Consider the following 13,320-nt stretch of genomic DNA (forward strand, 5'->3'; position numbering starts at 1 on the left):
GCCGACGCTCTATCCACTGAGCCAAACCGGCGAGGGCTATTTTATTTTATTATTATTATTTTTATTTTTATTGATGAGAGAGAGAGAGAGAGAAACATTAATGATGAGAGCGAATCATCCATCAGCTGCCTCCCGCACGCCCCCTGCTGGGGATGGAGCCGGCAACCCCGACACTCAACCACGGAGCCAGCGCCGGGCTCACTGTTTCTCGTTTGCCCTCAAGCTGGGTAAACCTTGTTGCAAACTCCATGTTCCCAAAGAAATATTAGAGAGGAAGGGACCACACATCTGGCTCCTTGCGGGGAATCCACCTTCACCTCCCAAAAAGCCAGGACTCTGAGCTGAGAGTGACAGCACCCGAATCAAAGGAGGCTAAGTGCCAAAGGGGGGTGGGTGGGGCTGGGTTACCCCCCTTGCCCACACGCATCCTCCTGAGCCCTGATGTTACCAGGCAGATCCCTCCCCCTCCTCCAGTCGTAGGCACCTTTCCCCCACCACCATCCCCCTGTATCCTTTCAGTTCATCTCTGAAATGAGAAAGGGGCTCATGTTTGCTCCACTTTGCAGATGATGGTCACCGTGGGTAACAGTTACTGAACACCGACTCAAGCACTTTACACGGATAACCTTTCGCCTTACCAACAACACTGTAAGGGGTTTATCATAACCCCCATTTTACTGATGCACAAGGAGGTTATGAAACTTGTCCCGAGTCTCACAACTAGTGAGGGTGAAGCTGGGATACAAACTGGGGCAGTTTGACGCCAAAGCTCAGATTATGACCATTATACTGTCCCCCCCCCCCCTCCCTGTTTATATAGGTGTGAAAAGTGAAACCCAGACACCTAACTTGCCCGATGGATGGAATTGTTGAATGCTGTGGGATCTGTCTCTTGTGATTCAGTTACAAGGCAGCATATGGTGAAGGGCTAACAGGAATGGTAGAAACAGCCAAGTGGAGAGAGCAGCTCCCTGGAAAGAGTTAGGATTTGGCAGGGGTGTCTGAAGGGGGAGCAGCTGATGACACCTTCCTGGACAGAGTGAGGGTTTGCATCCTGCTGGAGTTGAGGACTTGAGCTGGGGGGGAAGGGAGAATGGGAGAGAAGTTTGGATGGGGCCATCACCTGAGTTTCTTCTGAGAAACAAAACCACAGGCCTAAAATGGTATCACTGGCCCGGATCATGTTGCTCAGTGGTTGAGCATCGACCTATGAACCAGGAGGTCATGGTTTGATTCCCAGTCAAGGCACATGCCTGGGTTGCGGGCTCTCAATCCCCAGTGTGGGGTGTGCAGGAGGCAGCCGATCAGTGATTCTCTCTCATCGTTGATGTTTCTGTCTCTCTCTTCCTCTCCCTCTCTGAAATAAATTTATATACTCGTATCCTATTTAATAAAAGGGTAATGTGCAAATTGACACTAACAGAGGAATGACCGGGAGCGATTGGTCGCCATGATGTGCACTGACCACCAGGGGGCAGATGCTCAACGCAGGAGCTGCCCCCTGGTGGTCAGTGTGCTTTCACAGTGCCCTCAGTCAGAAGCCAGCTCATGGCTGGCCAGCGCAGTGGTGGTGGCGGGAGCCTCTCCCGCCTCTATGGCAGCACTAAGGATGTACGACTAACAACTTAGGCTCGCTCCCCGTGGACATCCCCCGAGGGCTCCTGGGCTGCTAGAGGGATGTCTGACTGCCAGCTTAGGCCCAGTCCCCTGGGGAGCTGGCCTAAGCCGTCAGTCGGACATCCCCCGAGGGGTCCCAGACTGCAAGAGGGTGCAGCCGGGCTGAGGGACCCCCCCTGAGTGCACGAATTTTTGTGCACCAAGCCCCTAGTATGTGTTTGTGTATATATATAATAAAAGTAAAATGGTGTCACTGGTGCTGCAAGCCCATGATACTGTTGGTGGTGAAATTGCACTAGGTTAGATTGGTGGAGTTAGACTGGACCTTAGTTCAGCAACCTCAGTGCTTGAGTTCTCGCTAAGAAAGAATTCAGAGTCAAGACTCAAACTATAAGAGAAAGTTTATTTAGAAAGTCAGGTAGAATACGTGAGCTGTGGAAGAAAGGGGCTCAGGAAATAAGTTCCAGAGGCGAAAGAAAGGCCAGTGGAGCTTAGGAAAAAAGAGAGGTAAGGAGAACACTCCTGGGGGGAGGGAGCACATTGGGTCCTCCAGCTTGAGGGTATTTATCTGGAGGTCTGAGGGGAGGATCCCAATAGAATACTCACCAGCTCTGCCGGTGTGTCCTTTCAGGGTCATGGTCTCTATTGATTGGATGGTGCCAGGACAGGGAGTCCTTACTCAGTGCAGCTGGTCCTGAGATCAGCCATGGCATCACTTGTCTGGTTTTGCTGCTTTTCTGGGCCTGGAGCTGAAATACAACTGAGGCCTAGACATATTTGATGCAGGTCAGAAACTCATTGTCCTGGGAGGTTACTGCTTAAGGACTATTCTCCGTCCCCTTTGTTCATTCTCCTGCTGAGGAAGTCTAACCTGCATAATGAGCAACATGCCAGGGGAGGAAAGGTCAGGGGTGGGTCTGATGAGCCTCATGACCAGCGATTTGAAAAGTCAGGAGGTCTAAACCTCAGGACCAGTGATATGTTAGGGGAAGAAAGGTTATCCTGCGGGGCGAGGTCTTTGTTTTGCCCGTTGCTAGGCACCCGGAGTTTTCCATCCTGGTGACCTTCTGTACTTGGCCCACCGTCCTTGCTCTCTGCTCATGTCTGTCTAACTGCCTACCACAAAACCAAACCTGATTTAATACGTGACATAATTGCAGCGTCAACCTTTTTCAGAAACACAATCAACCAGTCTGGAATTTTCTAGGCAAGCACCAGTAAGGTAATCTGTCATGTGGGCCCGGTCCCCAACCCCCAACCCATAGCAAGAGGCCTAAAAACAAGTCTTTCTCTCTTTCCCAATAACTCCCTTGCCCCACCCTGCTTCCTATGAAAACCTTCCTGATAAGATTCTCTGGAAGGTATCCTGGCCCTGAAAAAATGCACCCTTTTAACTTCATAGTCCCACCCTTTTTCTGTCTATAAACACCTTCCATTTTGTACAACTCATTGGAGTGACCTTCTAGTTGCTAGATGGGATGCTGCCTGATTCATGAATCACTTAATTAAAGCCATTTGGATTTTCAGATTTACCCAGTTGCATTTTGTCTTTTTTTTTTTTTTTAATATATTTTTATTGATCTCAGAGAGGAAGGGAGAGGGAGAGAGATAGAAACATCAGTGATGATAGAGAATCATTGATTGGCTGTACCCTACTGGGGATCGTGCCCGAAATCCAGGCATGTGCCCTCGATCGGAATTGAACCTGGGACCCTTCAGTTCACGGGCCGACGCTCTATCCACTGAGCCAAACCAGCAAGGGCGCATTTGTCTTTTAACACTTCTTTACCAACGGAGTTTGAGTTGGTGTGTCCCAATTTGCCTTTTATGTACAGTGGGGCCTTGACTTACAAGTTTAATTCGTTCCCTGATGGAGCTCGTAACTCAAATTACTCGTATGTCAAATCAAAAAGTGAACGAGTGAGACACGTGATGCTGGGCTGATGTTGTGGCGTTCACTGTGGCGTTCACTGCGCCAACTAGCGGTGGGGTATCTGAAGCTGGCTCATAACCCGAATTTTACCTCGCAACTCAAAGCAAAAAATTGGCTGAGAGACGGCTTGTATCTCAAAAAACTCGTTAGTTGGGACACTCGTAAGTCAAGGCCCCACTGTACCATCTTCAGGATTTTTCCAATATCCATGTTCTACTATTTATTTACTTCTAGAGCAGTGATGGCAAACCTTTTGAGCTCAGTGTGTCAGCATTTTGAAAAACCCTAACTTAACTCTGGTGCCGTGTCACATATAGAAATTTTTTGATATTTGCAACCATAGTAAAACAAAGATGTATATTTTTGATATTTATTTTATGTATTTAAATGCCATTTAACAAAGAAAAATCAACCAAAAAAGTGAGTTTGTGTGTCACCTCTGACACTGTCATCACTGTTCTAGAGGCTCGGTGCATGAGTTCGTGCACCAGTGGGATCCCTTGGCCTGGCCTGCAGGATTGGGCCAAAACTGGCTCTCCAACATCCCCTGAGGGGTCGCAGACTGCGAGAGGGTGCAGGCCAGGAACATTTTGTAAAATATATGATTAACTAACCCCATGTCCGGCTAATCGGGACTGAGCAAGACGAGCCGGACATGCCCTGGAGCCCTCCCCACCAGTGCACAATCGGGGCTGGGGAAGGATGGGGGAGGTTGGCCATCTGGAGAGACTGTGGGAAGGCTCCAGGGCATGTCCGGCTAGTCTCGCTCAGTCCCGATTAGCCGGATCCCAGCAGCCAGCTAACCTACTGGTCAGAGCATCTGCCTCCGGTGGTCAGTGCATGTCCTAGGGAGCGGTTCAGCGGCCTTAGCATATCATTAGCATATTATGCTTTGATTGGCCGAACAGATCACCAGACACTTAGCATATTATTATATAGGATTGTTATCACATCCACCTTTTAAAATACTTATAATAATTAAAAAATTTTAAAATTGCAATTTATATTCAACATTATTTTTTATTAGTTTCAATTATACAGCCTAGGGGTTAGTTAATCATATATTTTACAAAATGTTCCTCTTGATAATTTCCAGGACCCAACTGGCACTTTTGATGGAAGTATACAGTATGCACAGAAAAATGCAATTATCATAATACAGTTTACTAAAATTTTAAAAACTGAACATCCCTATATAGCCAGCACCCATGTAAAAAAACAAAATTTCCAGTACTCCAGAAGCCCCCTTATGCCTCTTACCCCCTTCTCCCATACCAAGGGCCACCACTACTATGATTTCTAATAGCTATAAAAGTTTCACCTGTTCTGCATTTACTTTTTGAAATTTTAGCACTGTTTTAAGCATTAATCTGTTAATGCACTGCTTTGTTCTATACATTTTTCTCTACACATATTGATATTTAAAATTTTCTTCCATGCATCACCTGTAAACACTCTAGATCAGTGGTTCTCAACCTTGGCTGCACATTAGAATTACCTGGGAATCTTTTTGAAATCCTGATTTCTGGGCCTCATCCTCCGGAAATTCTGTTTCTTTGTTACTAATGTTGTGGCCTCACCCCATAACAAAGAAACAGAATTTCCGGAGGATGAGGCCCAGAAATAAGGATTTCAAAAAGATTCCCAGGTGATTCTAATGTGCAGCCAAGGTTGAGAACTACTGTTCTAGATCCTATTTTCCTCGAGTACCACCAGTGATCCCCACATCAAATTTAGTGAAATGCTGGATCACTGAGCTCTCAGCTCCCTACCAATGTGAAATTATGTGGCTAGGTTTCAAGAAACTGATTTCTTTCTTTCTTTTTTATTGTTTAAAGTATTGCATATGTCTGCTTTTTCCCCCATCGTCCCCTCCACAGCCACTCCAACCCCCAGGACAAGCCCCCACCACCCCAGTGTTCGTGTCCATTGGTTATGCTAATATGCATGCACACAAGTCCTTTGGTTAATCTCTTATACACACACACACACACACACACACACACACACACACACACCTCACCTCCCGAAAATTGATTTCTTAAATGAGCAGTCAGTATCTAATGTGAGGTTTCTCACCATCTGGCCCAGGTTCTAATGATGAAAGTCTTGAATGAATGAGTCTTCAACCAAGCACTTATTAATTTGTGCTCGGTGGTGGTGGTGATGGGGGGTCCCTCAGCCCTGCCTGCTTCCTCTCTCAGTCAGGGAGCTCTTGGGGGATGTCAGTCGGACATCCTTAGTGCTGCCACAGAGGCGGGAGAGGCTCCCGCCACCGCCGCTGCACTTGCCAGCCATGAGCCCGGCTTCTGGCTGAGCGGTGCTCCCCCTGTGGAAGTGCACTGACCACGGGGGCAGCTCCTGTGTTGAGCGTCTTTCCCCTGGTGGTCAGTGCACGTCATAGTGACTGGTCATTCCGCCGTTTGGTCTATTTGCATATTAGCCTTTTATTATATAGGATTAGGCACTGGAGATTCAGGAGCATACAAGGCATGGACGTACAGTTGAGTAGAGGGGAATGACATGGAAGGTGTAGCATCATGTGTAATCATAATCATGGCTACAAGATAGAAAGAACGGCAGAAGGAGTTAACTTCTGGTTGCTTAGAGTTAATTTGTATTTCTGCCATGACACACATTCCATTCTATTTTAATTCACTTGTACACATTTATTTTCCTTGCTGGATTTTTTTGAGGATCAGGAATGTGTCTTGTTCATTCTTGTATCTCCCACAGCCCTTGGCACAGTGCCTTACAGATAGTTGGGACTCAGTAAATGTATCCGTATGGTCCCTGTGGCAAAGGGCACTTTCTTATATGTGAGGAATTTTCCAAAAACTGGTGTTTTAGTGATGATCAGCTTCTCCAGAGGCGAGGAGACAGTGTTTCTCAAAGTGTGTCCTAAGATCACCCTCAAGAGAATTAATAAGGGATGAGGATGTGTAGGTTAAAAGCTCATTCTCCTGGTCTCCACTCCCAACCTACTAAATCAGTTTTAGGGTACTGGGCCAGGAATCGCCACTTCTGGTGCCTCAGGTGATTCTGAGGCAACAAGGTCTGAGAACTCGGCAGTGAAGTTGTTGGGGTCAGAGTCAAACCAAATTTCCTGGGCAGAGGCTCCTGTCCTCAGCAGTGGGGGTGAGGCTTGGGTGGAGGTGGCCACTGCAGATCATTGAAGCTGTTAAGGTGAGTCAGGTGTAATAAAAAGAAATTGAAAGCTGTGGTATTTAACCAAAGATTACTCTGACTGACATGCTAGGAATTTGCAATCAGAAGTTAATATTACAAGATTTACTAGATGATTCACAAGAAAACTTGCCTTTAGTATTAATGTGTACTGAGTATAAACTTTTTACACTAGTCTTTTAAAAATAATTTTTAATCCAGCTATATATTTTTATTGATCTTAGGAAGGGAGAGAGAGAGAGAGAGAGAGAGAGAGAGAGAGATATTATATGAGCCTGAACTGGGGATTGAACCTGCAACTTTTGGGTGTACCAGACGATGCTCCAACCAACTGAGCCACACTGACCAGGGCCTAATTAGTCTTTCTTGAAAAGTGTATTTTGGATGTACAGTTGGGTTAAGCCTGTGAAAGAAGATTCATCTGTATGCCTTTTTTTTTTTTTTTTTTTTTTGCCTTCATACAACATCATTGAGTATTTCATGAATGTACCTTAAATGCTGGTTTCTAGCTCTGAGCTTTATTTTGCTGATAGAAACTAGTCTTCACTATTTGATGTTAAAAACAAACTATTTGTTATCTATTATATTAAGCCAGTGATTTTCAGCCTTTTTCATCTCATGGCACACAGAAACTAATTACTAAAATTCTGTGGCACACCCAAACAAATATTTTTGGCATATCTGACAAAAAATAGGTATAATTTTAATTCATTCACACCAGATGGCTATTATTGTGTTGACTGTTGTCATTTTTTCATTTAACAATCTAAGGGAAAAGAGGTCAGTGCCCCTGACTAAATAGTTAGGTATTGCGTGTTTTAAAAATTCTTGCAGCACACCAGGGTGCTTGCTGCCGCACACCAGTTGAAAATTGCAGGGTTAAGTGATAGTGTCATGGTTTCAGCTTTCAACTCTCAGGTGCGTTGAGAATGCAATATAAATGAGTTACCAACTTTTGATCAATATGTAAAAGTTACTTTTTTTGCCACAATTGAGTGTGTGTGCCTGTGTGTGTTAAGGTGTGATTACACATGCTCACATTCATACTTCAAGTATCGTATCTGTTAGATGAAAAATTGAGCTGAGCCAGTGGTGAGAAGTGGTATGGACTGAGAAACACTTTGCTATGAGAAGAATTAAGAGGTCATAGCTGCCCAGCCGACGTGGCTCAGTGGTTGAGCCTCAACCTATGAACCAGGAGGCCATGGTTTGATTCCTGGTCAGGGTACATGCCAAGGTTGTAGGCTCGATCTCCAGTGTGGGGCGTGCAGGAGGCAGCCAATCAATGATTCTCTCTCATCATTGATGTTTTTATCTCTCTCTCCCTCTCTGAAATCAATAAAAATGTATTTTTTTAAATAAAGAGGCCCTACCTGAGGGGTAGAAAACTCAAGTATCTATAGGGACAGGCAGGTAATACAAATGAGGGAAGCAGGAAACTGGTAAACAATAGGGAGAGGTGGAGACGGATGAAATGAGGAGAGAATGCTCTGAAAGGGGCAACCTCTGCTTAGTTCTCCTCCCGTTTGGTGGGAAGATGAGTCTAGTGTGGCCAAACCTTCTAATTTTTCAAGAGAAACTAGACACCCATATTTATTATTTTTGCCATTTCTTTCAGTTTGTGAATATCAGCAATAATTCATTTAAATAAAATAAACAGTGGGGGCCAAACAAGGTATAATTGCAGGTAATGAAGGCCTGTGAATGTGTAGCATGATGTCAGACTGGCACACATTAAGAAAAAAATAAAATAAAGATGGTGCCCTTTGAATGTATAAAAGAAGTGGCCAGCTAAGGTAGAAAACAATTTTTCTTAGCTAGTAACACAATGCAGAGATATCAAATGACTGAGTGAATAATGTAAGCCTGTTGTCAAAGTATGGTTTTAAAAAAATTGAAAAATGACTTTTGTACAAAAATAAAATGAACTTGTATAAAAATGTATTAAACTCATCAATAAATGAAGGAATCAATAAGGAGGTAAAGCTGACTTAAAGGAGAATTCAAGGAATAAAGACTTACATAATCAGCCAAAGAATCGAGTTTGCTAATAGTTACAAAGCTAGTCAATGTCCTACAGGGCAATAAAATGGTAACCTTTGATATTATTGGACATAAAGTACAAGTTAACATGAAACTTTAGTGTCTGACCTCTAATAAAATAGCAGATAGCAAAGTGAAGCACAGGTACATTCTCTTAGAGAATTAAGTGACCCTTGAGTGGGCTTGTTAATCAATGCCCCAGGATGGCATTGAAAGGGTCCTCTTTCTTTATTTCTAAGTTTTGGATACCTTTTATTAAAATGGTGGATATTACACCATAGTTATGGTTACCTTGGAATCATTGCTCAATTCTTTAGTGGTATTTTAAGCTGATTAGTCTCCTAAAATGCACTGCCCAAAGTCGACTACTTTTTCAAGTATGTGCAGCAGCCTGCAAAAGGCTTAAAGCCACTGTGAACATATTGAAGGCTTGCTGCCCTCTATATCTAGTTAATGATATAGTTGAGTGTTTCATCACAAAGATTTATTTTGAAAAGGGCACAGTGCTCTTGGCATCCCATTGGTTTAGGTTTGTGGAAGTAATTTTACCTATTGGAGCAAGAGCTAGATTTTTTTTAATGTATGCAGTGTGATAAAGGAAGAAGTGGGTGTAGAAGGAACTACTACTCAGTAAGCACCTCCTCACTCCCAGGTCAAGTTTAACAGAAATATAATATTGGGCTAAATAATCTTTGTGTTGGGAGAGCAGGAAGCATGGTTTCTGTGTACCCATTTGCAAAAGGTTCCATGGTATCTTTCTGGATGTGATTTGATCAGCTAGCTGGTAATGCCACCCTCAGGATTGGTCAGGCTGATCTGGCTGGGCAAGAGAGGTTTCTAGGAGTAGGCAGAATGGAAGGAAAGCTGAACTGGGATTTGGCCTTCAGCCAAGCACAGGATGCAAGCAGTGAAAGATGTCTGCTGTCACTAAGAGACAGCTGAAAGTAGGGACTGGCAAGGAGGGAAGAGGGAAGCATGAGCCAGTGTGTGTCTGGTAGCTGATTTTACTGGAGGAGCAGGCTTGCTAAGGAGTGTTAATTGTATTTATTAAAACAACAACAACAAAACAAAGTTAAATCAACTTCTCTGGCTCTGGATATGGGCACAGTAATGTGTATGTGTTGGGGGAGAGGGAAGATTTAAAAGGAATTGTATGTGAGATTTATTTTTTTGCATAGACTTGGATTAGTAATCATCATACTAGATTAGATAAATGCTGTAATTCATGGTGAACTTTGCTTTAAGAATAAAGGACCTTTGACAGGTGTAGGCCTCTTTCTAAGCCCTCCTTTCTTGTATTTGGTGCAATTTTTTTTTTTCATGTTCCCTGACCTTGTCAGGTGCCCTCATTCATCTCTTTGGCCTGGAATCCTCTTCCCTCTCCTTTTTGGCTGGATAAGGTCTCCTTACCCATCAAAACCCAGTCCAAATGAGTTTTGTGGTTCTCCAAGTAGAACATATGTTGCCCTTTGTGGACACCTGTGGCCCTCCCCATTTCTGTTATGACATATAGGGTATTGTATTCTATTAGACTGAGTTCCCGGAGCATGGATATCTTGCTCAGAGTTGAATTTTTGTTTGGGATACTGTATGGCACACTGTTGGTTCTCAGTAAATGGAAGTGAGTCAAGTTCTTTCCTCCTGTCTGATTTTTCTCTCTTACTGTAGATCAATCCAGGAACCTCATTTTCCCCTTGGAAACTTCTCTTATCTAATTATCTTGCCTCTGGCTCTCTGGATTCCTACCAATGGAACATTTTAGGTGGGTAAAATTGCCCTTGTCATGTGGGAGAGGCAGTGTTGTAGTTCCCAATAATACAGTTTTTTGAAGGAGGAGATAACTCCTAAAGTATTGTGAATTAAGCTGCATTTAGTCATTCAACATTTATTAACCACTAGAGGCCTGGTGCACGAATTCATGCATGGGTGGGGTCTAGCCAGCCTGGCCCTGCCCTCGATAGGGGTGGGGGAGGACAATCAGGCAGGGCCGGCTTGGGGGAGGGGTCATGGGCAGCAGCCTGCCCTGCTCCCTGGTCTAACTCCCAGTTGAACTCCAGGTCGCACTCCTGATCGAGGGGACAATTTGCATATTAACATTTTATTACATAGGATCTTCTAGGTGTTAGGCATTGTAAGTGTTGGGGATATGAGTGAACATGCCCTTCTGGAGTTGTTTTCTAGAGTGATGTATAACTTCTGAGACCTTTTATGAAAAATAGTAATATTTATCAAATGCTCATTATGATCCAGGCACTGTGCTGAGTACTTTACATGTATTAACTCATTTAATCATTGCAAAAATCAAATGAGAAAAATGAGGCACAGAGAAGGGAAGGGTAAATAACTAGTAAGTAGTGGCTCCAGGATTCTCACCCATTATGCATACTGTTTCACTTAATAGATTGATTAGCCATTTCCAAACTGTATGAGAATCTGTATCCCTCCATCCCCTCATGAGACTTGAAAGTAAAGCATTGTGTTCCCATGATAACAGCAATTGAATGAAAAGATTTTGGAAGATTGCCACTACCTGGAAACAATGGAAAAAGGAGCATATTCAGTATGGTTTAACCTTATATTTAGGGACAAGTAGACTAAAAATGAATCATAGAAATCATGAATGTAGCTAAAAATGCCCAGCTTAGCATTGGGCTCACTGACCCTGCCTACAAAACAGAGTAGAATCCTTTAGCATTTCATGTTCATTAGCTCAATCGTGTCCCTGGAAGGAACCTTGAACTGAAAGAGCCTGATAGAAAACAACTTAGCTTCTAAGGCTGATCCCCAATCGAGGACCATCATTACAAAGAGTTCCTACTATATTTGAGTGCTGGTTATTCAGATTCTGGCTCCACAAGTAACTTGACGGGAGTGGGAAGAGATTAGAGTTAAGAGGAGAGAATTCTAGTTTTTGTAGTGTCATCAACTAGCTGTGTGATCTTAAACAAGTTCCATAGCACTTCTGGGCATCAGTTTCCTCATTTGCAAAATAAAGTGAATGGACTAACATGAAGTCCTTTCTAGCTCTAAAATTCTGTGGATCTGTCTCCCAGAAAAATTCAACATCAGGTTCCTAAATGCATAGGAAATATAATTTCAAATAAAAATACCTTATCACTCTGTAGGATTCCACAATATGCAAGGTAATTTCACATGTATTATCTAAGACATGTCTTTTTTCCTGTCTTGGCTTTTGGGATGCATACCTGAATAACTACTAAGATTTTTAACTCATTCACTTCATTTTATATGGGCAAGTCAGCAACTTCTAGATAACAAGAAAGAACTTGCTTTAAAGTAATAAATATATTAAGATCCAAAATAATGTCTTCATTGCATTTGAGAAAGATTTGAGTAGAGGAATTTGCGTAAATACCAGGCATTTCTGGAACCAGTTCACTGATGGGATTGATCCCTAAATTCATGTCCCTCTTCTATGTATAAGTTCTCTAGTGTAGTGTTGTTTATATTTTATAACAACTACAGAGGAGATGAGTATATCTTTTAAAATTTTATTTTTAAATTAACTACAGGTAAAATTGACTTTTTTGGTGTTTCATGAATTTTAACACAGTTATACATAATCAAGATACATACAGTTCCATTACTCCAAAAAACTCCCTCATTCTATCTCTTTGTAGTCACCACTCCTAACTTTTGGTAACCAATTATCTATTCTCCATCAATATAGTTTTGTCTTTTCATATAAATGGAATTACGCAATCTGTAACCTATTGAAATTTGTTTCTTTCATACAGCACACTGCTTTAGAGATTCATCCAATTTTTTGAGTGTTATAGTTTATTTCATTTTATTGTATTTATTACATTGTATGAATGTACCATAATTTATTTACCTTTTACTCATTGAAGGATATTAGGATTGCTTTCATTTTTGCTGATTATAACTAGAAGCACTATAAACATTTGTATACAGATTTTTTAAAAATTGAGCTAAAACTGCCCTAACCGGTTTGGCTCAGCGGATAGAGCATTGGCCTGCAGACTCAAGGGTCCCAGGTTCAATTCCGGTCAAGGGCATGTACCTTGGTTGCGGGCACATCCCCAGTAGGGAGTGTGCAGGAGGTAGCTGATCGATGTTTCTCTCTCATTGATGTTTCTAACTCTCTATCCCTCTCCCTTCCTCTCTATAAAAAATCAATAAAATATATTTAAAAAAATTGAGCTATAACTAACATATTATCAAATTCACCATCTGAAAAGTAAAAGTAGCTCAGTTGGCATGGCTCAATGGTTGTGCATTGACCTATGGACCAAGAAGTCATGGTTCAATTCCTGGTCAGGGCACATACCCGGGTTTGGGGCTTGATCCCCGGCGTGGGGTATGTAGGAGGCAGCCGATCAATGATTCTCCCTCATCGTTGATGTTTCTATCTCTCTCTCTCTCACTTCCTCTTTGAAATCAATGAAAATATAATAAAAATATAAAAGTACATAGTTCAGTGTACAACCATCACCACTATGTAATTTTATAAACTTTCACTCCCCCTAACAGAAACCCTGTACCTATACCACTCCTCT

The sequence above is a fragment of the Myotis nattereri genome (assembly GCF_964212035.1).
Source record: "Myotis nattereri genome assembly, chromosome: 2".
In the NCBI taxonomy this organism is placed as follows: domain Eukaryota; kingdom Metazoa; phylum Chordata; class Mammalia; order Chiroptera; family Vespertilionidae; genus Myotis; species Myotis nattereri.